The sequence below is a fragment of the Marmota marmota genome, unplaced genomic scaffold (genome assembly GCF_001458135.2).
Source record: "Marmota marmota marmota unplaced genomic scaffold, marMar, whole genome shotgun sequence".
In the NCBI taxonomy this organism is placed as follows: Eukaryota; Metazoa; Chordata; class Mammalia; order Rodentia; family Sciuridae; genus Marmota; species Marmota marmota.
The window spans coordinates 9216966-9243478 of NW_025999853.1; the positions used below are offsets into that span (position 1 = coordinate 9216966).

The following is a 26513-nucleotide window of genomic DNA, read 5'->3' on the forward strand; positions in this document are numbered from 1 at the left end:
AGATATACACTCACCCTTTTAGATAATGTCTCTCCTTCTGCACATGTGCTAGCCCACACTCTTTCAATTAAACATGTACATACTGCTGATCTCACACAAAATGCCAAGTTTTAGAACAATCAAGAGTCATGTCAAATTTAAGGTCCTGAATGAACCTAGTACATTATTATTTGAATTTAACACTAGAGGCTGAGATCACTGATGGAGGATTTTCAGACTCTGGAGGCGGGAGAATAGGGCAGCACAACAGAAATGTAGGATGGAAGATTTCCCTATCAATAAATCAAAGGTCGGGAAATCATCCGAATGGAAGGCATTTATCCACAAATGTCTCTCCCACTGTCTCTCCCACTCAGATGTCACAATACTTTGGAAAGTTTCCCCATTGAACTGAGCTGAGGCATTCCCAGGGTCCTCTTTCACCCCAGATGAATTCCACATGGAGAAGTGGACACAGGAGACAAGGATGACCTATACTTGAAATCCAGATCTGCCTTTTAAACTTTCTGAGCTTTAGCTTCCTTGTGCCAAAAGGAGACGATAGTACTCAACACTTTGTGTTATAGTGAGGATTAAATGAAATGTAATGATATATACAAAGTGCCTGGCCGAGTTTCTGACACACAGTAAGCTCTCAATTAATGTTAGGACTAATGTTATGCTATACTCCAAACACATGAGACCTTACACAAAGGCAAACTGTGTTAGACGTATATATGGTGTATTTGTACAAAGAAATGAAATTTCAGCTGAATTCTTCATACAACATTAATAAGACTGGAAGAAAAAAAAATTGGATTCTTGATAAAAGTTGGTCAAGGATTCAGGAATCCTTTACATGAGGCTTTGATTTCCAAATATCTGAAACAAAGAATTTTTTGCTTTGCAGAGAGAAGTTCAACTTAACTATGTAAATTTGGGCTGGGGTGAAGGAGCCTTGATTTCCCAGAAAAGATGGAAACCAGGAACCAAGAATCTCGAGATAAGAATTCTATTCTAAAACTACAATGATCTGAAACAAGACAAGGGTACATAGAGTATTTGTAAGGCAATCTGAGTATGCCAACAAATAGCTAGTGTGACTATAAACTTAAAAAATGCTCTTCAATAGTTGTCAGTGTAGAAAAATAAGAAAAAGATGTCTGAAAGAGCAGTTGATGACTTAAATCACCTATATATCCAACCACAAGGCACAGGAGCCTGTATGATAGAGGGAGAAAGGCATTGGGCATGGAGTCAGATGCTTGGGTAAGATTTAAGTTTCAGTTTCCCCATTTAAAAAATGTAGTTAATATCAGTACTCATATAATTGTAGTCTTATTATAAAGTTTAGATGAGATATTACATGTAAAGTGCTCAGAATAAGGCCTAGAACCATCTAGTAATGGTAGTTTTTATTTTAATCAACTTCATAGTGTTTTCTTGTTACACTGTAAAATATCTTTAGTTTAATCAAAAATATTTGTTAGCTATATGTATTGAGGGTAGGGGATTCCTATTCAAATGCTCACTTTCATCCAAAGGAGAAGTAAAAAAAAAAATTTTTTTTTTCTTTTTTCCATCTAAAGAAAAAAAAATATTGTGCATGTTCCTCGTTCTCTTCTCTCCACTCTACTCCCTGTCTTCATAATCACTCAGGTCTGCTGTGCTTTACTAAAGAGAACCACTCCCACTCCACCCCCAGAAAATGTCAAAATGAAACATGAATTTATCCAGAAACTACTTACCAGCAATATTTTGCAAAACATTTGTGCTCATCTGTCAGGCTTCTAGGCCAAATGTGGCCATCCTACAAAGCTGTAATAAAACATGAAATAAACCTTTCCATAAAACATTTAATAAAGCTGTAAAAGTTAAATAGCTCATAATAAGCAAACCATATAAAAGCATGTAGCTCAGCTCTCCATTATTACCCTTCATTAGATCTTGAAGGAAAACCCAAGCCATACTTCTAAACTGCCCAATTTACCGTGTGGTATTGAATCAAGGGTATTGTTCTCCATTTTGAGGCAAAAGAATTTCACAATTGTTTCATTGAATTGAATCTAAGATGATCAGATTCCTCTCACTGAGGTAAAAATCAATTTGTAAAGAAACTTATTGAAAACTCTTGGAATCTTTTTGATAGATCTGAGAAGAATATGGAATTTTTTTACTTAGTTTTCTGAGGGTGATATTAAGCAATGAATGAGCATTTGTTTTGGGCTGCCCAGCATCCAGTTCTTCTTAACAGTGTTCCATTTGCTTTCAAAAAAAAAAAAAAAGAACCTATTATATGGATTATTGGGAATTTGGAGGTATCTGAACAAACCACCCTCACCTTCCCTCAAGAAAGGATAGAATGGAGTGACCAAGCTATGCCTAGCAGACTGCCTTCTAGGGCTGCTGTGGATCTTGATTAGAGGAGTGAAGTGGGAGCTAAACAGCTGTCAATCACTGCCTTTTTCCTTCTACAGTAGCATCCTGTTGGGACTATCCAGTCGTTCCTGGTGCCCAGCCCCTAGGCTTGCCAACATTCCTTGCCCTGTGAGTCCAATTCTTTAGCTTTCTCTTTTCTATTATAAGTACTCTATATCCTTCTATTGAATTCCTTTCTTCTCAAATTTTCTTGAGTTGCTGGCTATTGCTGGTGCTAAAGGATCCTAATTGCTGCAAAGTCTCTGGTTTTAATTGTCATTGACTCCCAATTATTTTCAAGAAAATAAACTTACAGTGCAGAAAAAAGAACCACAGAAAGACAGTTTGTTCACCTTACCATTCCTCCTGTCAAAATAAAAACCTATCTAGGATTTATCTAGGGCAAATTATGTCCAAAAGAAATTAAATCAAATGGCTGTCAAAATTATACAAAGTTTTCAACAAAAGAAAAAGCATAGCACCTATATAAAAAAATTTAATCAAGAAGGTATGGTCCAGAAGCTTCCACTGCACACAAAATAATTTTTAAATCTCTTAATAGCTGAGAGCTTCATATAAATATTTGCCTAATGGCCTGAGAGGCACCAAGAAGTAATAAAATCCCTGTGAGTTGAAACCTTATAGATTACAGTTGGTGGCTCCAAATTGTTTGAGGTTAAGAGGATTTATGATTTATAAAAGACTAGTATTGTTAGCCCTTGCATAAAACAACTACATCTCACAGGCTCATTTTTACCAGGAGCAGTTCACAGGAGCCAAAATGATATACAAAATGGAATGCCAGCCTCTATACTTTGTTCAAACTCTTCGCCTTTCAAGCCAAGTCATTTTAAGTGAAAAAATCAGTTAGAAACTTGGGAAGTAAATTGGTATTTAATACAATTCCATCAGATCATTTTCTCCCCCCGACCCCCTGAAGTCCTACTCACTGAAGAATCTTAATTAAGAAGAAGGCAGAGAATTCATTTAAATGCACATGTGATGTATTAAATATCTGACAGACTCTTTGCCTGCTTCCTGCACATGAGAGCAGGGATGGAATACAGCTTGTCACTAGGCTCAAGGGCAGCTTGAAGCCACCTTGGCTCAATAATGGCTGCTGTCTTTTTAAAACTCTCAGAGGCTCACATTGTAGGTCTCCTTCCAGTTTCCAGTGGTATGAGAGACACCGCCAGTATAAATCTTGTTGTCACAAAAGAACAAGTTATAGTATATATTCAACCACACACATACAAAAACTTTCAAATAACATTAACTTAAACCCACAAAACCAAGGCGAGTCAGAAGCAAAGCTGAAGCTCTGTCCTTAAGTCACCCCCATTGTGTTTAGATCTTGAATACCAAGCTCATGGCAGGGTATGGCCAGGGCTGGTCCACACAACGCTAAGGCAATAGGTCAAACTGAGGAAAAGAAGAAAAAAGAAAAGAAAAAAAAAGTAGAGAAAAGAAAGATCTCGTAGTTCAAGTCTAATTCACAAAGAAAATACAAACCAGTCTCCTTTTGTGTTTTTCTCATCCCAGTGTGTGAACCCAGACACCCTGACCAGTCCCCAGAGAGTACCAAAGATCAGCGTGGGACAACTTGGAGGGGTCTTCCCCATACTGGGTGCTAAACAAAGATTTTATAAAGCAAGTGGGCTATTGTTTGGCTGAAGAATATAAGTCTTCTGATGATTCATTCACAAATCAAATCCCTATTTTTTCTAGGGTCACTAGATCTAATTAGTTAGGGGGCACATCTGTCCTTGAAAAATCTATTCTGAAGCCCTGCAGGCATAGGGTTTGTGAAGTGGTAAAGCATCGGTGGGTAAGGGCTTCAGCTTAACAACCAGAGACCTAGGTTTCCAATTGGACCCAGCAGCCACCTAACTGGCTATGAGACTTGGGGTAGGGAACACAGCTCTCTGAGTGATGGCTATTGCACCAATGAAATGAATCAAAAATCAGGCACCTCCCAGGGCTGTTGTGAGGATTTAATAAGATACTCACAAAGCCCTTAGTTATGTGCCCGGTGTATGGTGGCTCTTCAGTAAATGGTCCTGATTATCCTGTAAGCATCAAATATTTCCAAAGGGCAAAAATAAGACAAGACCTCTTTAAGATCAAGACAGGAGGAGTGAAGATTTCTAGATGCAGAAAGAACTTGCTTTCATTACACAGAAAGTGACTTTCACACAGGGGAAAGGCTGCTGAAGTGAATCATTCAATCCACAAATATGCCAGATATGTGCCAGTCATTGGGGAATTCAAAGATGAACAAGAGAGAAATGGTCCCTGCCCTCCAGCAAATAACAGTCTAGAGGGGATGCAGACATTGAAACAGGCAATTACAGCAGGGCGTCTGGTCAGGGTCCCATCAGTTTCACACAGCGCCCTGGTGCCCACCCCCTAGTAACCCCACCAGAAACCACACTGGGGCCCCATCCTGTGTTCCCATCCCACTTCCTGCCAATCCAGGGAGACTTGAAATCTTTGGCATTGGCCTTCCTGGGCCATAAGGCCTTTATAGCCAATGACTAAGCATTAGAATTCCATATGTCCTAGGTTGCTTTTAGGATTTGGATGTCAAGGACTGAGCTGTATACTTTCCAAATTTATATGTTGAAGCCCTAACTCCCAGGACCTCAGCTTGTAAATGCATAAAGGGATTAAGTTTGCTGATTCTTCTTCCTCTGCCTGTCTCCAAAACCCTGGTGCACCCCAGGAGTCTGGCCTGGCTTTCCTTGCCTTTCTAACTCTCTGCCATTGGGTCCTGGCCAAAGTTCTTAATGCAAAATGTGTGCTAAGGACTCTGTCTGCATGGACAACCCTCACCCAGTTTGACTGGTATCTTGTGTAATTTGTAAACGCATAAGAGATACCAATGGCTCACACACAGGGGAAAGGCCGTGAGAAGACGTGGCAAGAAGAGGACCCTGTTCAAGCCTAGGAGAGTGTTCCCCAGGAGAAATGAAACTTGCTGACATCTTTGCCTCAGACTTCTACCTCCAGAACAGTGAGGGAAAAATCTTCTGTTGTTGAAGCCACCCAGACTGTGGTATTTTCTCAGGCAGCTTAGCAATGTAATATAGTTACTTTTCTTAGTGAAGCAGGGAATGAAACAGAGAAATAGGAGCTTTTGTGTCCCAGAGGGGACTGAAGTATATTGAATGAAGGGCAGAGGGTATTGATGCTGATTTTTAAAGCATGTGACATCCAACGGGGTGGACCATTTCTCCCAGTGGTTTGCTTGATGAGGAGATTGTCCAACATCAATTTTTTTCCCACCTAAGAACCCACCCATAATTAACAACAACTGGTTCAATGAGAAATTTTCCTAGTCAAGTAAGCCCACTCAGGGACCATGCCAACCACATTATAAAAATGGCTTATATTTTATTGAGTACATAATATGTGGCAGCCAACATTCTTAACACTTTACATGTAATAACAAATGTAATACTCACCACAACCTTATGTATTAGCATTAGGCTGCTGTTGCAAATTACCACAAACAGATGAGGTGGCTTAAGGCAACAGAACTTATTCTCTCACAGTTCTAAAGTCCAGAGTCTAGGCTGGGGGCCAGAAGTCCAAAGTCAAGGTGTCAGAGATTGTGCCCATCTTTGCTCACCGCTGTATCTCTAATAGTAAACACAGGTTTCTGTACATAGTAGGCTCTCAGAAATAATTGTTCTGCAAATGTAAGAATTAGTAAATGGATGGATGGGTGGGTGGGTAGATGGATGGATGAATGGGTACATGGGTGGGTAGGTGGGTTGATGATCTGGGCCAATCTACACTTTCTGTCTCAGCTCCTGCTGCTTCACTTACAACTGTTCCTTGTCTTCCAGCCCTCCTTACCACTTATTATTTTTTCAGTATTCCAGTCACCTGTGACAGCTCCTTTATCATTATGAACTAAGCTGCCTCTGTGCTTTTGCTTGTGTTGTGCCCTATGTCAGGTGTCTCTTTTTCAGCCTAAGGGCTTGGCTCAACTCTCACTTCCCCACTAGTCCATTTAGACAACACACACTGCTGTGGTTTGGATTACCCCCAAAGGCTTATATGCTGCAGGCTTGGTTCACATGTGGTAGCGTTGGGGTGATGGACTCTTTAAGAAATGGGGCCTGGTACAAAGTATTTAGGTCACATGGGACACTGTTCTTGGAAGGTATGAATGGTGCTCTCAGGAGAGAGGGGGATGATAGAGTGAGGTTAGCCTCCATACTTGACCCATTCTCCATGTGGCCATTTCCCTCCCCACTTCTCCACCACGCTGTGATGCAGCCAGAGCTCCCTCATCGGAGATTGAGCAGAGGGGATCACCTGGTCTTGGACTTTCAGGCTCAAAATGTGTGAAATAAGTAAACTCTGATTTATGATGTTCTTAGCCTTGGCTATCTTTAACAGAAAATTGACAAATACAAACACACACAAACACATGCAAATGGTTTCCACTTGGAAGGGTAGCAGAGAACTTCTGATGTGACCACCATTGTGTTTAGTTTGCTCTCTGACATCTAGTTGTGATAGTTTTCTTCCTGATCCTACCCTGGAGAGGAGGTTCTTGGAAGTAGGGAGTGTCATATTTTCGTTTTATCACCAGTGTCTGACATAAGGCTTATGAGAGCATGGACATTGATAAATGTTTGCAGCATAAATCACTGAATGGATGGTCTCATGTCAATGTGTACACAAGTACACAGTTTTTTTTATTTCTATTTTGACTAAGGCTCAACTGTGCATATACACAATCCAATTTTCAGAGGTGAGGCAAATTTTTGGCTTTCAAAGCTACTAGAGCATAGATGTCACATAACTAAGAGGAAGCTGAAGCCAAAGTCTTGATGCAAAAACAGACATCCAGTGGGGGGAAATTATTAAACTGCGGTGGAGGCTCTTGTCACTTCCCGAATTCCTCCTTGTCTGTGTGATGGGTGAGTGAGGGGAAGAAATGAAGGAACTAACAGCATGAGCCCACCATGGAGGACTGCTTTTGTGTGATGACTCAGCTGGATAGCTTATGAAAAAAAATCACATCTGGAGTCCACTTCAAAATTTATCAACCTATTCATTCATTTTGTATTTAATGTAATTAGGGGAGATGGGGCAGAGAGGTTGACTGCATGGGTTCCTGAATCAAACAACCAGACATGCTGGAGGGTTTCTCATCTTTACTATGGAGGTAGATAAGTAGGTATGTATCCTGTATGAATGCCCCTCCCTTGGCCACACCTCCTGCTCTACACCACAGAATTCCATTTCTATGATCTGCTTCACAGCAAGACTCTCTAAGGGGTTAGTTACTCATGCCCTCATCTCATGTTTCCTCCCAAACCTGTCACTTCACACTGGGTTGCTCATGTCAAGTCAATGATGTCTTCTATATTGTCCCTTCCCTGTTCTTATCCTCTGTGACCTTTCAGTGACAGAGGACATATAAGAACACCTTTCATTGTTTGAATCATTTCTTGCCTCTTCTGATGCTATTAACCCAACTTGTGAGTTCCACCTCCACCCCTGCCATCTCTAGACTGCTCTTTTTCGTGATTCTTTGCTGATTCCTCTTCCTACACCTGTCCTCAAAAACCCTGGTGCATCCCAGGACTCAGGCCTGGCTTTCCTTTCCCTTCCAACTCTCTGCCATCACTGACCAATGGTCTTAATGCAAAATATGTGCTGAAGACTCCTCCAGATCTCACTTTGTCCCAGAACTTCTCAATCCTGTTTCTACCAGTTCTCTTGCCAAAGTGGAATAGAGGGCAGGATGGACCCCATAGATCCAGAATGGCTGAATTTCAATCCTTACCCTGCTACCTGTTTGTCTAGGACTTCAGAAAATTATGGGAGCTGTTTCCTCATCTGTGAAAGGGGAATAAGCACTCATAGAATTTTTGTGAAGATTAAATCAGTTGTTATATTTGGAATGTACACTAGTGTCAAGAATGTGACAGACACACATACATGGCAATTATTAGTATTATCAGAAGTAGCAATAGGAGAATCTTCTCTTAGATGTCAAAGAGACATCTCAGTATTCCTGAAACAGAACTCCTTAATGGTTCCCCAGATATCATTTCTACTCTAGTCTACTCATACCCCATCACCTTGATTTGCCTTATTTTATTCATATAATTTATCACTCTTTGAGATTTCCTTATGTATGTTTTTGTGTAGTTGTTTATTATCTACCCCATCCCCAGGTAGAATTTAAGTTTCTTTAGGGCAGAGCCCTTTCTGCCTTGCTAAGTGCCATATCTCTACCACCTCTGCCAGTGACTGGTAGCAACGTAGAGTAGGTGCCTGTAATGGAAGCTCATGTATGAGATATACAAGAAAGTTCAGAGGTGAGAGGATTGGGTTATAAGAGCTTTAACCTAATGAATGCATTAATTCCCTTATATGGATTAATTGGGTGGTAAGTATAGGCAGGTATTGTGTGGCTGGAAGAGGCAGTTCACTGAGGGTATAGCTTGGTGTTATGGTTTGGATGTCATGTGTCCCCCAAAAGCTCATGTGGGAGACAATGCAAGACAGTTCAGAGGAGAAATGATTGAGTTGTGAGAGTCTTGACTCCATTAGTGAATTAATCCTCTGATAGGGATTAACTGTGTGATAACTGAAGTGGCAGGGTGTGGCTGGAGGAGGTGGGAATTAGGGGTGGCTTTGGTGTATATATTTGTATCTGGAGAGTGGATTTGCTCTCTCTGCTTTCGGATCACTGTGACGTGAGCTGCTTCCCTCTGCCGCACTCTGGGACCGTCATATTCAGGCTCAGTGGAGCCGGCCTTCTATGGACTAAGACCTCTGAAATCTTGAGCCCTCAGATACACTTTTCCTCCTTACAGATCCCTTAGTCAGATCTGTCAGTCACAGCAGTGAAAAGATGTTGAGTGAAGCTCTCTCTCTCTCTGCTCCCTAATTGCCATGTCCTGAGCAGTTTTCCTCTGCTACACCCTACCACCATGATGTTCTGCCGCATCTTGGGCAGAGAGCAATGGAGTTGGCCGTCTGTGGATTGCAACTGTGAGCCCCAAATAAGCTTTTTCTCCTCTGTGTTATTTTTGATATGTCTTTTGGTCAAAGCTGGCTAAAATAGTGCCTAGTACACAGCCCTGAGTGGAATAAATAAATACATGAACTATTTGACCCAAATTTGGTACCCTACATTTAGGACTTACTAGTTAAGGGACATTAGGAAATTACTTGATATTTGTGAGTCTTAGTTTGTTCAAATGTTAAATGGTGTAGTAATGCTTCTTGGAGAGATTACTGTGCACATTTAATATACTTAATATGCTTATAGCAGTGCCCCAGTGTAAGTCTTCATGGACTAACAAAGAATTTAAATAAGCATTCCCATAGCCACATAATTGTCTTTAAAATTAATAGGAACTCTAAGGAATGTTAATCTAAACATTTCCAGGGAATAAAAATAGAGTATATAGAATCATGAAGCTTTAGACATTAAAGGAACCTTTAAAAAGAAACTTTTTCTTATACCTTCTATATAACAGATGTACACTGACTGATGTTGAAGAACTTAGGTGATTATCTAAGGTCACAGACATGACTAGAACTATAACTGGACTCCAGTTAGAATCCCCTAACTCCAAGTCCATTATGCATAACACATTGCTTGACCTTTGCCCCAATTATTTTGATTGGAAAATTAACTTTGCATGAATATACCTTATATATGAATTTCAGTTTGAATCACATTGTATATATGATTAAATTTTACAACTATTTGGAAAGTATTTATGTGTCCAAAATTATGTAAAAGACAAAAGTGAATGTGAAAATTCCCAATATTTCCCTATTCGTAATTTTTTTCATTGTTTGGTTACCTATTGTGTGCTCAATGCTGCACTTGATGTAGAAGAAAACAATTAGAAGGTATAGTCCTATCTTTCAAATATTTCTGAGAAAATACTTATAGGGGTGGTATTTATTTATATAGTTGTGCATTTGGTCACTTAATAAATGTGTGTTGAGCCCTTTCTCTGTTTAGTTTGTTCCAGAAATGTAGTTGTGAGCCTAGGTGAGGTTGGGCTGCTGTAACAGAGAACCAAAACAATCCAGTGGTTTAAAGAAGATCAAAGTGAATTTCATTGTCATATAATAAACTGAGTTGAGTGTTCAGGTCGATGGTTACCTCTAGTCCACTTGGTCTTTGGAGACCCATTCTTTCTTCCCAGTCTTCCATCCCTAAAACTTTTTTATCCACCTAGGTTATACTTGGTCCTGGCAGACAACAACAAAAAGCAATAGATGTGAAATCCATCATTGGTGCTCACATTCTTTATGCAAAAACTTAATCTCATAACGACACATAATTGTAATGAGGTCTGGGCAATGTAGGTGTCCAGGAAGCCATTGCCTGGCCATGATTCTACCACTATGGAAAAAGAAGAGGGCAGGCTTGGAGAGTATGTAGTCTTGACCTCAGTGAGCAAAGTCTTCATATTTATAAACTGTGTATCCACAGAAGGAGAAACAAAATAATCAAATCCTTCCAAACTATAGTAAATACTGTGAAGGAAAAGTAAGGGGCCATGAGTATATGGGATGGGAGGACTGACCTGACCAAGAGCCTTGCATTCAGGCAGAAGGGATAGCCCTGGAAGCAGATGGGCAGTATGGACTTCCAGGTCTGAGTCCCGGCTCTAGAACTTTCTAGCTGTATGGATGACTTTACCTCTTTGTGCCTTAGTTTCCTCATTTGTAAAATGACAATAATAATTGTTGCATATTACAGATAACTATTAATATGACTATACCATAAGTACATTTGTTATATGGATTATCAGTGCTACACTATCAGCATGCAAAAAATACTTGAGAATGTGGGTAAATATCATCCCAAGAGCTCAGGAGTTTAAACTAGCAAATTATGTGGTGGTAATTACATAGGGTTTGTTTTTTTTTTTGTTTTTTTTTTTTTTTTGGCAAAGACACAGGCATTTATTATGGAAAATAATTCAAGTTTATTTCTATGTTTTGGCCCATGAAAAAGTCTAGTCTTGGCCAAGTGTGCCCAATACATCAAATAAATAAGGGGAAATGTCAGAATACCAAATCCTTGAGATGCTGCCACCAAATAATGTTATTTATAGATTATGCATTTGTACAAGTATCACCATAGTGGGGTGGAACCTCTTTCTATGCATCAGGTAAATGGATATTCCTGCTCCTTTGTGCTTTAAAAGTCAACTGATTACACTGTGCTTTTGGTGTACTTAACAGTGGTTACGGGGGGTGGGAGGGGTCTTTCATCACACTGGGTTCTGGAGTCTTGAGTAACACTGTGAAACAAGGAAGCCCCTTCATCCACCAATCACCATTATGATTGAATAGTTCTGATTTGTGTTTTCTCTTCTGAGGATTCCTTCAGGTCATGGGATCATGAAATGATTGGGGAGCCCTGTGGTTTACTCCTGGCCCCCTCTGTCACTGTCCCCTCTGAGATTCCGCCACTTCCTTGGCACACTGTCAGGGAGGGATGATAGAGAGAAGGACGTTGTCCTCTGTCCACAGGAACCACTCCCCTCTGCCCACTTCCTGCTGTCTGAGAATCACATTTATTTTTTCAGTCCAGGAGAATCTTCCTTTTGCTCTTTCCCTTTTCTTCAGGGCCATCTCGTCACCTCAAACTTTCTAGACTAGAACACCTAGAAAATTCCCTCAGTGGCATGAAACTGAGAAAATCAAACCCCAGAAATGGTAGTTAGTTCTATGCTTCCCTTGTCCCCTGCCACATCCCCTCCAAAGACAAAGAAGGAGGTTCCTGTTGTCTGTTGAATTGGGGACACTAAGGAAGGAAACCCAGGAAGGAATAAAGGAAAATGGGACAATGATCTTGCTGAAAAGATGGCACCAGTATTTCTGTCCAACGGGGAAGCCATTTTCATCAGGAACTTCCCACATTGCCCTTCACAGAGGCTGCTTTTTCCCCTCTTCACTCAGAGTCCATGGCTACAGCACCAGCAGGGTGGGGACCCTGAGCAGAGCCAAGAAGCTGGAGTGCAGAGATTCTGGAGTCTTAACATTAAATGGTGGTATCTGGCATTTCTTTTAAAAGACTCTCTCCAAAGACGGTGCCTATATTCCCAAATGGCAACCTGGAGCCCGTGGTGACATCTCTTTGGGTCAAGCATCTGCCCTTTGGTTTCCCATAGAACATAGCACTCAAAACTCCCTAAAATCTAGGTCTGGTGCTAGAAACCAGTATCAGTATAACTGGAATATTGTTTGCTAATCATAGAGTTGAGAGGAAAAATAACTAAGGATAGACCAAGAGGGCATCTTTGCTTTAGGAAAAGTGGGAGTGAGGCTACTTTCCTCTGGAAGTGAAAGTAGTCCTACCTATTTCTCATGAGCATGAAATGTGTATGGGTCTGAGTTCAACTCCAGAGTAATGTTGCCAGATAAAATATAGGACATCAGTTAAATATGAATTTCAGATAATGGCTCTTTTTCTTTTGGTATATATCCCAAATATGGCATGAGATGTACTTACAAAAAATAATCATGGAACTGGGCAGTCTATATTTTCTTTCTCTCCTATTCTGGCAACCCTATTACTTAAAGGGCCATTGGAAAACAACTCAGTGTCTTCGTTTATTTATTTTTTACTTGTTTTGTCTACTTTTTGCTATGGTGGTACAGGGAAAAGGAAAGAAAAGGTCCCAGAGAGTCAAGAACAGTTGGAGAACATTTGGCATAGGGCTGGAGAAAAAGCAATCTCCTTACATGTGGACACGGAAGACTATCTCAAACCTAGACACAGACATTGAGCATGTGCAGACAAACAGAATGAAGTTTGCTTTTAATAGGGAATTTGGTATACAAAATATTTTTTGTGTGAATACATCAGAGACTATAAGAACATTAAATCCCAGAATAGGATCATCAGAAAGCAGGCAATTCAAGAAAATTTCATCTAGATCACACCTGAACAGAAACAATTCCCTAGCCTTACCTGTTATCAGTTCTTAGTGAGAAACAATCAGACAATAATCTGCAACATAGATCATACATGATTTGCTTGTTAATTGTTATGTAAAGTAGTTATAAGCTTCACTCCAAAGATTAAGTTCCTTCTTCTCACTTAAGCCTTAGTTAAGGAACCACTTTACAGGAATTATTTTAGATAGATTTCCAGGCTGGGTATGTCTGAAATCTACCTAAGTACTCTAGTCAAGAACGTGGATTCCCAGAGTGGGGACCTGTAGCATAAGGCTACTTCCTGTGGAATGAGAATTGGAAGATAAGAATGAGCACATCCTTACTGATGAGTGGGTAGAGGACCTGTGGATAGAATGTTGTGATACAGGGTGGTACGTGGATAGAGGGAGGTGCTGGGTGTCCATGTTTGAGATGTTCTTGGAAGGCTCCTTAAAACAGGTAGCACCTATGCTGAGTCTTAAGGAATAAATAGAGTGAGAAAAGGGGAAAGGAGAATTATAGGGAGGGAGGGAATTAGGAGGAAATCCTGAAGCCAGGAGACCCATAGTGCTGCCCCCCTGGAAGCACTAACTGTCACCTGCCAAGCAGGTAGAGGTGAGAGGAGTCTGAAGAAATGTGTAAAAGAGGCTTTATGTGTCATATTAGGAACTCAGATTTTCTTTAAAAATCATGACACAGTCCCCAAAACATTTTAAAGTAGAAGTAACAGGGTGTCATTTGAATTTTAAGGTGACTATCAGGAAAGAGGAATCTATAGGGAGACACAAGATTATTTCAAGGGTCAAGGTGAGAATTGACCAGAACATGAGTAATACCAGTGAAAGAGAAAAATAATGAATACATGGATTTAATACATAAGCATGCGTACACACACACACACACACACACACACACAAACGTACTAAGATGTAGCCATTGATTGAACAGGGAAATATGAAGAGTCTTGGAAATATGAAGATCAAGAATCCAAAGGTGGCTTCCAGCTTGGGTGACTAGGCAATGCCAACTAAAATAGGGAATACCAGAGAGGGAAGAAGATGAACTTGGCCTTGAACATGCCAACCTTTAGATGCCTGTGGAATATCCAGATGGAGATAATACAGGAGGCAGGGATGCTGGGAAGATCTTCAAAGTCTTGGCACTCTTATTTCTGGAAATCCCATCCCACATCATAGGGAAGATATTAAAATTTACCCACATCCCACATTAAATATAAATTTTGCAGTAAAAGTTTGAGAGAATTTTTATAATTTTGATTTCTAAAGTTATTTGCAATTCAGTCCATTTTTGATTGGCTACGGGTTTTTTTAATTATCTGCAAATTGAACTTTCTTAAATAATAAACCTACTTTTGTAATGAAACTGATATGATATTATGTTCTACATAATACTTATTAAGTTTGCTTCCACAGAATTGCTTTTTTATTTTGGAGTTCATCTTCTTTTTATTTGGGTTTCCCAGGTGTTGAGAGACCCTTGAAAAGCTCAGAGAATACAGGCATGAAGACCAATATGAACTTTCATGTAAGCAAACAGTTAAACATGTAAGTCTGATGTTCAGGAAAGATAGATTTCCATAAGTCCAAAATACATGAGTTCTGGGTAAAACCATAAGAGTGAATTTAGTGTCCCAAGAAAATGCATCAAGAAGGCATCTGCAAGACAGCTGGAGGAAAGAGGATTCCAGGAAGGAGACTTATGGTGAGAATTACTAAGAAGAGTTGGAAGGAACAGACAGCAAAAGACAAGGAGACAAAGAAAGGTAAAAACATCATAATTGGGGGCATTCTGGGCCATTTTGGGTATGGATGCCTGCCCAACTCTAGAATCACAAATAAAGTCTATTAAGAGGAAAAAATTCACTCTTGTGGTTTTACCCAGAACTTATGTATTTTGGACTTATGGAGATACATCTTTCCTGAACATCAGACTTACATGTTCACAATTGATTATTGAAGTAGTGCCAGATGAAGAGTTGCCAACTAGTTAATGAGAGTTCATTTAGCAAGAAGACTGGGCTAATGGTCTTAGTGTGGGAGTACACAGTTGACCTTAAAAAAAGCATCTCCAGAGAGAGGGAGTGGTCAATGCTGAGAGCCAAGGGATGTAGGGAGGACGAGGTTAGTGAGCGGAAGTGGTGGCTGTCCAAATTCAAGTGAGATACGACAAAGGCTGGAGTGAGACATTGGCAACATGAAGCCCGTGGTATTTGTTCAGAACAGGAAAGATGTGCATGCTTTCCTGAGCTGAGCAGAAATCTCCAAGACAGATAGAGATACTGAAGTCAGCAGAGAAAAGGAGGGAGTGGATGGAGGATGGTCTGGGAGAACAGATGGGAGTGGAGCAAGACCCAGGTGTGGGTCTGTCCTGTAGGAGTTCAAGGGCATCTTGTCACCTAGGTCTCCAGGAGCTACAGCATGTAGACAGACTATATTGTTTGAACTCTATTTTTAAAAAATATATTTTTAGCTGTAGATGGACACAATAGCGTTTATTTTATTTATTCATTTTTATGTGGTGCTGAAGATTGAACCCAGTGCCTCACACATGCTAGGCAAGTGCTCTACCACTGAGCTACAACCCCAGCCCCCAAATGCTTGCTTAATCTTGTTTGTACCGTTGTTTCTCTATTTCTAAATATGTGTGTTTTCCCCCATAGGACTGTAGAAGCCCAGAAAGGACCATTTCTCAACCTAGGCTTTTGTTTCACATGTAAAAAGAAAACTTTATGGGGTTAAGGAACCTTAGAGATCATGTATAAAGTTCTGTCTTTCGTTCTTTTAAAGAAGAAAATTTGAAAGAACATATTATGTGTGTTTCATAATAGTAGAAGAGATTTCCCTGATTCTTGGAGAAACCAGTCTCTTTTCCCAGTAATTCACATACTTAGAAGAAGACAGGAAAAGGAAGGGAAAGGTCTGAAACTTAAAAGAAATTGATTTCCTACATCCATCATCTATAAGTTGACCAAATCCAATTTGGCCCTATTTGTTGCATTCATTCATTCAGCAAATATGCATGTGTCCCCTTCCCCATGCCAAGCCTGGGGGCTCTAGGTTCCTATCCGGAGTGACAAATTCTGAATGAGCATTATTTAGATATATGAAGCACTTCTCTCTTTTTCTGCCCTCAAATGCTTCCTTCTAACTGAAGGCAGCCCTACTGCTTGACAGTTTTAGAATCTAATGAAAAACTCTCTGCCGACCCCATCCCAAGTTTTCTTCCCCACCACAGAGCAAATACAGATGCAGTTCACTCTTGGAACCTCGGGTTGGCTCTGGGATGGAAGTGGGTTTGGATTGGTTGTGTGGTGCGAGCAGCAGAAGATGAGAAATGAGAATACTGACGTGAGCCTGTATTAGTCAGGAAAATTCTAAGAAAACCATTCCCAAAGAGAGGCAGTCAGAGGATTTTTTCTCCTCTATTAGACTTACATAACTTGTAAAATAACAGGCTACCATTTTAGAATAGTTGGTGTTGGCATGCTGTTATTGTGAAAATTACACGAAACTATTCTTTTTAGAAAATATCACTTCAGGTTTTAGGTTAAAACTTGATGCCAAACACAGATGAGTAGTTGGTTTACACAATTATCGCCTTTTTCTTAGAAGTAAGGGCAAAACCTCAAAACATGCCACAGCAAAGTGGCTATTTCTGTCACTGGAGAACAATTGAAGGACATCCATAAACCTTTGGAAATTAATATCCCCAGGAAAATCTATTTGACGAGAGTCACAAGGAAGTTATTAACTAGAGTTAAGTCACTGACAAGAGATATTATTAATGATCTCATCAAAATTTCAAGTGCATTTAACTATCGCATTGCAAGCCTTATTATTGACGACTCAGAGAATGTTAAATTATTCTTCAGTAGTTACTTGGCTAGAGATCAAATGAAAGGAGATGAAGAGCTTAAGTGCTAGGTAATTCCATAATTCTTTCAGTTTCACACAATTAAAAAGTTACCATCGTTAACCTTTCTGTCTCTCCCCATCCCCAAATCTACCCCTGGTTAATACTGTATTAAAAGAAGTTTCTTTTAATTGTTAATTGTTCCTTGTTTCTCTTCCAAATGCTGACGCAGGAAGGATGAAAGTCAGAAAAATCCTCCAAGATTTGGTTTTCCAAAAGCGGTTCAGGAAATTCAGCTTATTTTCAGATTGGAAGAGACATTTTCAAGTACACTGGGTCTCTTACTGCCATCCCTCAAAGACTTTTTCCACAAGGGAAAGAGGCCGTCTCCTTCTCGCTCCACTCTTTCTCTCTGAGATCTTGACCTGACTTTCAGGTTGACACCAGGTTAAAACCTAGGTTTGCCTTTGTCCGTGTCCTCGATAGGTGTTGAAGCTTGGCCAAGCACTGATGCTGAATCATATACTTCATATATATAAATTTTAAGGCTTTTCAGAAATACATACTTGGTAATTTTTTTAAAACTCTAAGTATATTTGTTCGACTAGGACAGTGCCCTTAGTTGAACATTTCCTATAATCTGTGCAGCATCACACTGGTAGCTGCAGGGACAAAGGTCAAAGTGAGGTGCTCCTGGCTTTCAAGAAGCTTGAGAATGAAAACGAGCCACTCAGTACTTTTCACTAGGATGATACAGGTAGTACACCAGGAAGTCAAGGAGGCAGAGAAGGGTGGAGCATCCTGAAGTAGGTGACGCCCAACCTGATTCTTAACAAACGAGTAGGAATTAATGAGGAAGGAACAATGTGTTCATCATATGCAGGTGATTTACATATGGTTTTCCATGAAATTCTTTCAACATCCCTGGGAAAAAGGTATTTTGATCCCTATTTGTAGAGGAGGAAACTGAGGCTTGCAATAACCTCAGTGAACTTGAAAATGACAGACTTGAGACCCCAAGTTCAGGCTATCATCACTGTGGTCTTCATCTCTATTACTATCCCTTGTTTCCTAGATCCTCCATTCTGCCCTCTGAAGGACCATTACAGAACCCCTATGTGCACAGAGATCTGGCAAATCACCTGCAATAGTTCATCTCTGCTAATGAGGCCACTGGGTATGGCCGCATAATATCAAGTGTTCTTTGAGACAGAAGCCCTCCTGTGGTCTCAACTCCCTTCTCGCCTGTAAAGCTTGTCACTCAATGTATGGTCACATCACTTGGCGCTTCATTAAGCCATGCCTCCCTACTTCATCATTCACTCATTCAAAATGAAATGGAGAATTATATTTTCCCTCCCATCAGCTGCTCAGAGGATTCTTTTCAGAGAAATGACTATCCCAGATAGGAAAATGTCTTGAGAAGCCATCTTAGTTAGGCACGTCACTGTGAGGTATACATGTGAGCCAAAGATTCAAAGATGGGGGTTTAGCACATTCAAACAAGTCAAAGAAAATTTATATTCTTCTGAGATAAGTGAGGAGAAAAGGGAGGAAGTGAGAGGGAGTATAAGTACATTGTCATCATTCCCTAATCAAGATAGTATGTCAACTACCTAGCATTTACAGTATATTAGGTATCATAAGTCACATAGAGATGATTTAAACAACATATGAGGGTGCATAGTTTTTTCTGGGCCATTTTATATAAGGGACTTGAGCATCTGTGGGCATCTGAAGAAGGGGGACCCGGGCCTTATTCCCTAGAGATACTGAGGGACGAATATATTTTACAAGTAAAGAAAACGACACTCAAGCAGATCAATTAACTTGGCTAGAATGCAGCCTTCTGCAAATGAAAACTGAATGTGAATCTGAGACTTCAAGGATTCCACTCTAAGAATCAGCCCTTCTCTGGACTATGAGATCCATTGTCTTCTTATTGATTCCCACACTGGCCAACTAATGGCTGCTGGGGAGATGCCTACCGACTAAGGCGGCTGGGAGCAAATAGTACAGAACACTCTGGCCATGCTCAAGTCCTTTGGCTCTAAATGAACAGTCACTGGAGAGTTGGCAACTGTGGGTACCCTTTACATGAGTTCAGTCCTTTACATCTCTGCCATGTGTCCCCATGTCCATTTTTTCCATAACACACCCAAATTTTGGACAGTGATGGTGCAGAGAGATGTCCAGCTTGGGATGAGCTTGGGAAGACCACCTTTGAAGGTCACACAGCATTGACAACAATGACTGGAGAACAACAGTTGGGGATTTTTATGTTGTTGGTGTTGTTTGGAGGTTTTTGTTTGGTTTTTTCTTTTTCTCATGCTGGGGATTAAACTTAGGGCACTCTACCGCTGAGCCACATCCCCAGTCCTTGGAGAACAACAGCGGGCAAAATAAAAGAAAATCAAAAAGCAGAGAGAGAGAGAGAGAGAGAGAGAGAAGAGGAGAGAAGCAGAAAGGGAGAAAAAGGAGAAGAAAGAAGGAGGAGAATGCATAGCTTACTGAAGGAGACATTCACTCTTGCAAATAACACAAAGCCCTCCACTGGAGAGACTAGAAAGAGCCTATAAGAGAGAGAGAGAGCACAACCCCCTGCACGTAGGCCCTCTCTCCTGCGTCTCCACACCAAGGTGCCCTGCAACTCCTTTCCTTACCACATTCCCCACACCAACCCCCCAAGGGCATTCTGATGTCCCTTTCCAGCCCAGGTCCTGAAAGTCTCTCCTATGTGACTTCAGAAGTCTTATTTCTTTTAAGCATTTTACTAAAAATGAAGAGGAAACAGAAGGAACAAAAGTGTGTTTTTTTCCAACAAAAGTGTGGAAAATTACTAAACATCATCTAAGCCACTACATTTAAGCTGAGGACGACAAAAGCTTATGTGCAGGCTTTCTGTGGCCTGAACCCACCTTAATTCTATTCAGTTGCTATTAACTGAGGGCCTACTATGTGTCAAGCATTGCTCTACATGTTTAAATCAGTGGCCAAGAAAGAAGTTCCTACCCAGACTCCCATCTCCTATTGTTTTGTGGCCAGAAACTCTATAGGAGGAACCCACTCTATCTCCCTGCTGGGACCTGCTTAGAATTTTCCATTTGCAAATGAATAAAAGAAGAAGAAGGGAGGGAAGAAGATTAAAGGAGAAAACCCACAGGAAAAAGTAGGGGAAAGAAGGAGAAAAGCCTCACAGCACAGGGGTTCTCAACCTGTGCCCTGAAAACAAACATCCTGGTGTTCCGATTCCACACCGCCATATCTTGAGATCCTGGGCAAGACATAAACACCATGAGCTTTGGTTTCCTTGCCATACAATGCACATAACAATTCCTTACAGTCTTACGAAAATTCAGTGAAACTAGGGTTGTGAAGCTCTTTAGCCCCATTCCTGCTACCTGACCTTCATTAATGATAACTCCTAACATTATCCTTCTTTTATCCTAATCGGATGTTGGGGGTCTACAGGAAGGGGCTGAGTGAGGCTCAGCAGGGCCTTTAAGAAGCTACAGACAGCTCTCTGAAGAAGTTCAAAATGCATTCTGGAAAAAAAAAAAAATTGCAACCAAAAGACTCAGACCATTTCTAGAAGCCAGTCCAAACCAAACCTTCTCGAAGGTCATAACGTGTTCTGAGGTTTCATTCCACTATTTTTCACTTATACAGTCCTCAGCCCTGCCAGAGCTGAGCTAGGATTTGAGCTCAGCAGAGCCAAATACCACAAGAGGAAAAAAAGCCCAAGCCCTTTGCCCTGAATGTGTCTCCCGCCCAACAGAGAATTGAACACTCTGGAAGATTCCAGCAGCCAGTGACTCCAGCAGCCACCTTTCCAGATAGCTGCAGAGCACAGGTTCACAGCACTCAGGGTGCTGTCAGTTACCTCATACCTCCAAGTCCTGGGTGCCAAGAGGGTTAACAGTAGTCCTCAGACTCTGGTGACCCAACCACAGTCTGGGTGAGAAAGGAGGCTTCCAGAAGTGGGATAAAATGACCTATTTTTCCAGAAAGTATCCTCCCTCCATCGGGGCCAATTTAAAAAGCGGCCCCAGAGCTGACGCACAGGCATGTTTTCATGGAAATGATTTTCTCGGTGCTTGTCCTTGGTACGCTGCACGGTCCATAATTCACTTCTTGCCAAAGTGACTGTATGGAGAGCAGAAATGATGGACTCACTGAGGAAAACGAGTAAGACAGCTGCTGCCTACTGAGAGAATGAGGGCCAGGGCAGGGGAGCGAGCGAGGGAGCCCAGGCACCTGTGGAGGTGCGATGGAAGGCAGAGAGCCATCTTATAGAAACACTGTGCTTTCCAGGGAGCTTCAAGGACTTCTGGAAAAGAAGAGAGGAGCTATAGGATGAGTGGATTCTGGGGAACCTTTCTGACTTCAGATGAGGGGGGACAGGGAAGGTGATTAGGCATTGATTAGGCCAATGTTTCAACTGATGATGAAACTCTGTGCGCGCGCGCGCGCGCGTGTGTGTGTGTGTGTGTGTGTGTGTGTGTGTGAGAGAGAGAGAGAGAGAGAGAGAACAAATTTTTTAAAGTGGAGAGAGTCTAAAACTTCCCTTATATATGAAGCACTATAACTTAATGGCTTAAAAATTAGAAACCAATCTCAATTTGAATCCCAGTCCTAATACTTACTACCTATGTGACTTTGAGGAAACTATTTAACCTAGTCTCTCTCTCTCTCTCTCGAAAATGTAGATGAATCTATTGATAAGAATTTAATATGCTAGCATATATAACACATGGTGCTAATACTTGGTAAAAGTATGAGGACCTTGCATTTTAAATAAGATATTAGTGCTCTGGACCACACGTTGAGAACTAGTGGTTTAAGAATTAGAAGTCTTTCTGAGGCAACGCCCTTATAATGGTGTAATGAAACTGGGAGCCACTGTGATGACAGAAGAACTGGGGTCAAAGTCCTCTGAGATTCTGTTCTAGACATTGGATTGTCCCTCAGGGACTTGCAGCCTGGGTAAGGAAGGTAGAACTGGCTGATGTCTCAGTACTTAGCCTGGAAGCCATTGGAGAGCAGGAACTATCTTGAGCTCCCTGTGACATAGTCCTCCCTCCCCTGCTTCTAGCATGGAGGTTTATTTTTTTCCTAAATAGATATTCAATTAATATTTTTTTCTTTTCTTTTTTTATTTTGCGGGGGAGGTACTGGGGATTGAACTCACGAGTGCTTTACCACTGAGTTGCTTCCCCAGTCCTTTTTATTTTTTATCTCGAGGTGGTCTTAATAAGTTGCTGAGACTGGCCTCAAACTTGTGATCCTCGTGCCTCTGCCTCCTAAGTCACTGGGAAGATCTCAATAATATTCATTTATTGAATCAGAGGAGAGACCTACCTGCAAACTTGGTCACAAAAAGGAAGCATCAATAACTCAATACATATTTCTAGAGCACCAACTTTGTAAAGACAATTCCATGGGATCTAACCCTAGCCATTGTTTATTGATCATTCCCATATTATTGTTCACACAGATATAACACAAGGCTTAGCACATAATGAATTCTCCAAGGATGAGATTTCTCTTCCACCATATTGTTCAGCAAGGTCTCTTCCATTCTCTATTATCTTGCTCTAGGTTCCCGGCCTTCTCATCCTTGGACAAATGACTTTTGCTAGTACTTCTTGGAGACGATTATGAAACTTTTCAGTTCCTAACCACCGTATGACTACAAACCCATTTCTCTAAACATTCTCATCTCTTACCCTTCTGTCTTAAAAGGAGAAATATTATCTAAAGTGAATCTTCCCAACTGGGCTTTGGTTCGCCTTCGCTTGAGTTCCTTCGGGTACTTCAATCTGTCAGCAGTGCCCTTTTTTTCCTACATCTTGAGCCTCTTCCTCTCCTCTCTGATTCACGAGCCTCAGAAAATAGATTGCTCCCTTAAAAAAATAAGCAAACTAGCCAAGAAAATAATTCCTCTCTTCCCTAAATCTCTATGTAATTTCTCTCTCTCTCCCTCCCTCCTCCCCCGTCCTTTCTCTTCCCAGGCAAGTTCTTGGAAATCCAGACCACCCCTTGCTGATTTCATTTCCTCATTTCATCACCCACAGCAGGCTGGCTTCCAGCCACCTCTCCACTTATTCTGTTCTTGTCAAGGTCACGTTGACCTCTGTATTTACAGATCCAGTGGTAGCTCCACACACCTTAACTTACTTGACCTTCCTATTGAATTTGATACTGGGGACCACTCCTCCCTTGAAACTTCCTTTTCCGCTGAATCCAGCCCTACTTCCAACTGCCTCCCACGTACCCCTAGCAAGTCATCCTATGAGCACTTCAAACTCAAAGTGTCAAAGCTGTATACTGTCTTTCCCTCCAAACCAAACGATCCTGTCCCATTTCTTGCTCCTGACAGAGTCACTGTCATTCATTGGCTCACCCAAACTGGAAACTTTGAACTCCTCCTCAGTCTTTCTTTCTTTACTCTCTAGATTCAATTGTTTACTGAATCCTATTCTTTTGATTTCATTAACAGCTTTGGAATTCATCCTTGTCTCTTCTTTCCACTAGTGCTGCCCCACCCCCTTCCCAAGGATGTTTCAACAACCCTCTGATTTATTTCAGTGGTCTCTCAAGTGGTAGAAACATCTCCAGGCTCTCCTTACACCAAGCCATCTGTCCTCAAGTGAATAGATGACAATATAGCCTAGTGGTTAAGGAGATAGACTGCCTGGTTCGGATTTAGACACAACCATTTATAAATTGTGGGATACTGAGCAAGTTATTGGTCTTCTCCATGCCTCCATTCCCTCAGGTGCAAAATGAGGGTGGTGATCTTCCTCCTAGGGTCCCTGTGATACCAAATGAATATAGAAGAGTGCCTGACAGTGAATGTTCATTGAGCTTTAGTGATTGTTATTATTTAATGCTGCTCAAATAAACATTAAAAACAAGCAAAACTAAACTTTAAAATAAATCATTTCTACAACATGGCAGACAAGACCCTCAATGATGTTTTCTATCTGCTCCTTCAACCGAATCTCTCAGGGTTCATACTCAAATTCACACTCCCATCGTATAGTTCCAACAATGCACTCTTAAACTGTTATGTGATTTATCAGTGCCTGGTATATTCTTATCCTTTCTCTATACCACACAAATTCCCATTCATCCCTCCAACACCTTCTGTCGTTTGTGAAGTCTAAGAATTTTCTACCACCCTTAAGCTGAAAAAAAAATCACTACTTTGTATACATCTTAAATGATATTGAGCTTTACATATACTTGTGTGTAAACACATGTGTGTGTATGTACACATACACACACATCATGCTGTATTGCATATACATATTTGCACATCTGCTTATCCTTTTAGAATAGAAGCTCTTATAGATAGAAACCATCTGACTCATCTCAGGGTAGATAAGACTTACCATATTAAGACCCTTACAACAATACTAACACTTTACATTCCTGTGCACCTTATAATTTACAAAATATCTGTAGCAGAGTGTTTCCAAAGATGGTCATCATCAGTTCCTTTTCTCCTTGTACATGTATGCTGCTCTGTCAATAAACGAAAGACTATTTCTTACCCTCCTGAATTCAGGCTGGCCTTACCTGGACCAGAAGAATATGGTGGAAGCAATGTTCTAGAACTTTCAAACTGAGGCCTTAGGAGAACTGGCATCTTCTTCCTTTCTCGTTTTAAAACCCAGCCTTCAAATCAGAAGCCTAAGTGAGACAGTTAGGGATCCTCCCCCTGAAAAAAGGAGGACACCCTTCAGATTAAGAAAGTCAAATCTCTCGTGGGAAATGAGGCAGCAAAGATAGCCCTCATTCTTGACGGGGTTAACAGGCATGACAGAAACTTAGGAGTTAAAAAGTAGACCAGTCTCCAAGGCTATAAAATTAAGATAACACAGCAGGAGATGGGAGGTTGGGAAATCAGTTCAGCCTTCTGAGACTATGTGGTCAGCAGAAACACCACGAAGCCAGACAAGACAAGACAAGGTCACTAAATTCAAACCTGAAGCAGAACAATGGTTTGCCCTGTTCTGAAAATAATATTAGGAATTTCCCAGATGATAAGGAGCATCTCCAGATGGTAAGGGGCTAATGCATGTATAGAATTGTCACTAAAGTAACCTGCAGTTCTTTACTTCATGAGCATAGTGAAACACACCTGGGGAGGTGGAGACTTAAGATGGTAATGAGACACGTGTCTCATGAAGAATCATGATGCAGAGAACAGGCACAGCTAAAATTCTACCTCTACACGTAAGAACCTCACAGACCGGAAACCTGCCTACCCTTTAGGTGCCGTAAAAGCTGTGCACCTTTGTCCTTTGCTGGAGTCAACCTGACTCTTTGGGTAAGTGCTGTCTCCCTTCTGGCTGAAGCATGAGCTTCCCTAATAAGAGCCTCATTCCTGTGATATTGTGCATCTGCCAGACTCTTCTGAGAGAAGGCACAAGAACCCACCAAACTGGTGACAAAAATCACACTGAGACCAAGGAAGCAAGGACCTAAGAACAATTGAGGGCCAGTGAGCGACCTGGGGAAGCTGTTCCCTCCACATCTTCCTGCTCACCACCAGTCAGGGGAACCCAGCCAGCTCTCAGAGCCAACGGCTTCCTGGGGAAGAGTGATGCCCTATTTTCCTGGAATGTTCCTGGGACTTTCACAATTTTAGCTATGAAAACTCCATATCCCAGGAATCCTTTAATCCTAGGCAATCCCAGGACAAGATGCCACTCTCTCTCTTCAGAATATCTATCACTGTTGACATCCTCTCCTGAGTCTCTGGAGACACTCAGCTGTTGGCCCAGAGGTCTCTGGGTTGGAAAAGGACATTTATTACCTCCAAGGTTAATTTTCCCATCCAGCAAAGAATCAGTCTATTCTCTTTCACATCTCCAATCATGCCCAGCCACATGGTCCAGCAGAGCTTGCCAGAGGTTATTCAATGAACCCAACTAATACAATGAAGACTATCCCAAAGTTACATAACATAATTCCCTGTAATTATTCAATTCTCAGTGAAATGAAAGCCCAAATGTTAAGCCCCAAATAAAGTCCTTTTCTAAAACTTAAAGTACAAAAAATTAAATACATAAAATAAAAAATCCTATCCCCTCCAACTTATTTATCTGCTAAGTCTCAGCCAAATGCCATATTCAGGTTCCTTCAGCTCTCCTGAGCTATGTTCCTCAGGAATTGAAAAAGCCCCTTGTCCTCCTAAGTGGAAATTTCAGCTCTGCCACCATCACCTTATAAAACCACATGATGGCTATATCGAGATTATATATATATATATATAT

At 41.0% G+C, this 26513-nt stretch overlaps 1 long non-coding RNA gene across 1 annotated transcript in view; it reads right to left on the reverse strand.

Annotated features, from left to right (window-relative positions):
• LOC125616801 overlaps positions 1 to 26513 on the reverse strand; it is a 142741-nt gene that overhangs the window by 38402 nt on the left and 77826 nt on the right. The window contains exon 3 of the long non-coding RNA XR_007347555.1: positions 1728 to 1797. This is a non-coding gene — a long non-coding RNA (uncharacterized LOC125616801). The remainder of the gene's footprint in view (positions 1 to 1727; positions 1798 to 26513) is intronic.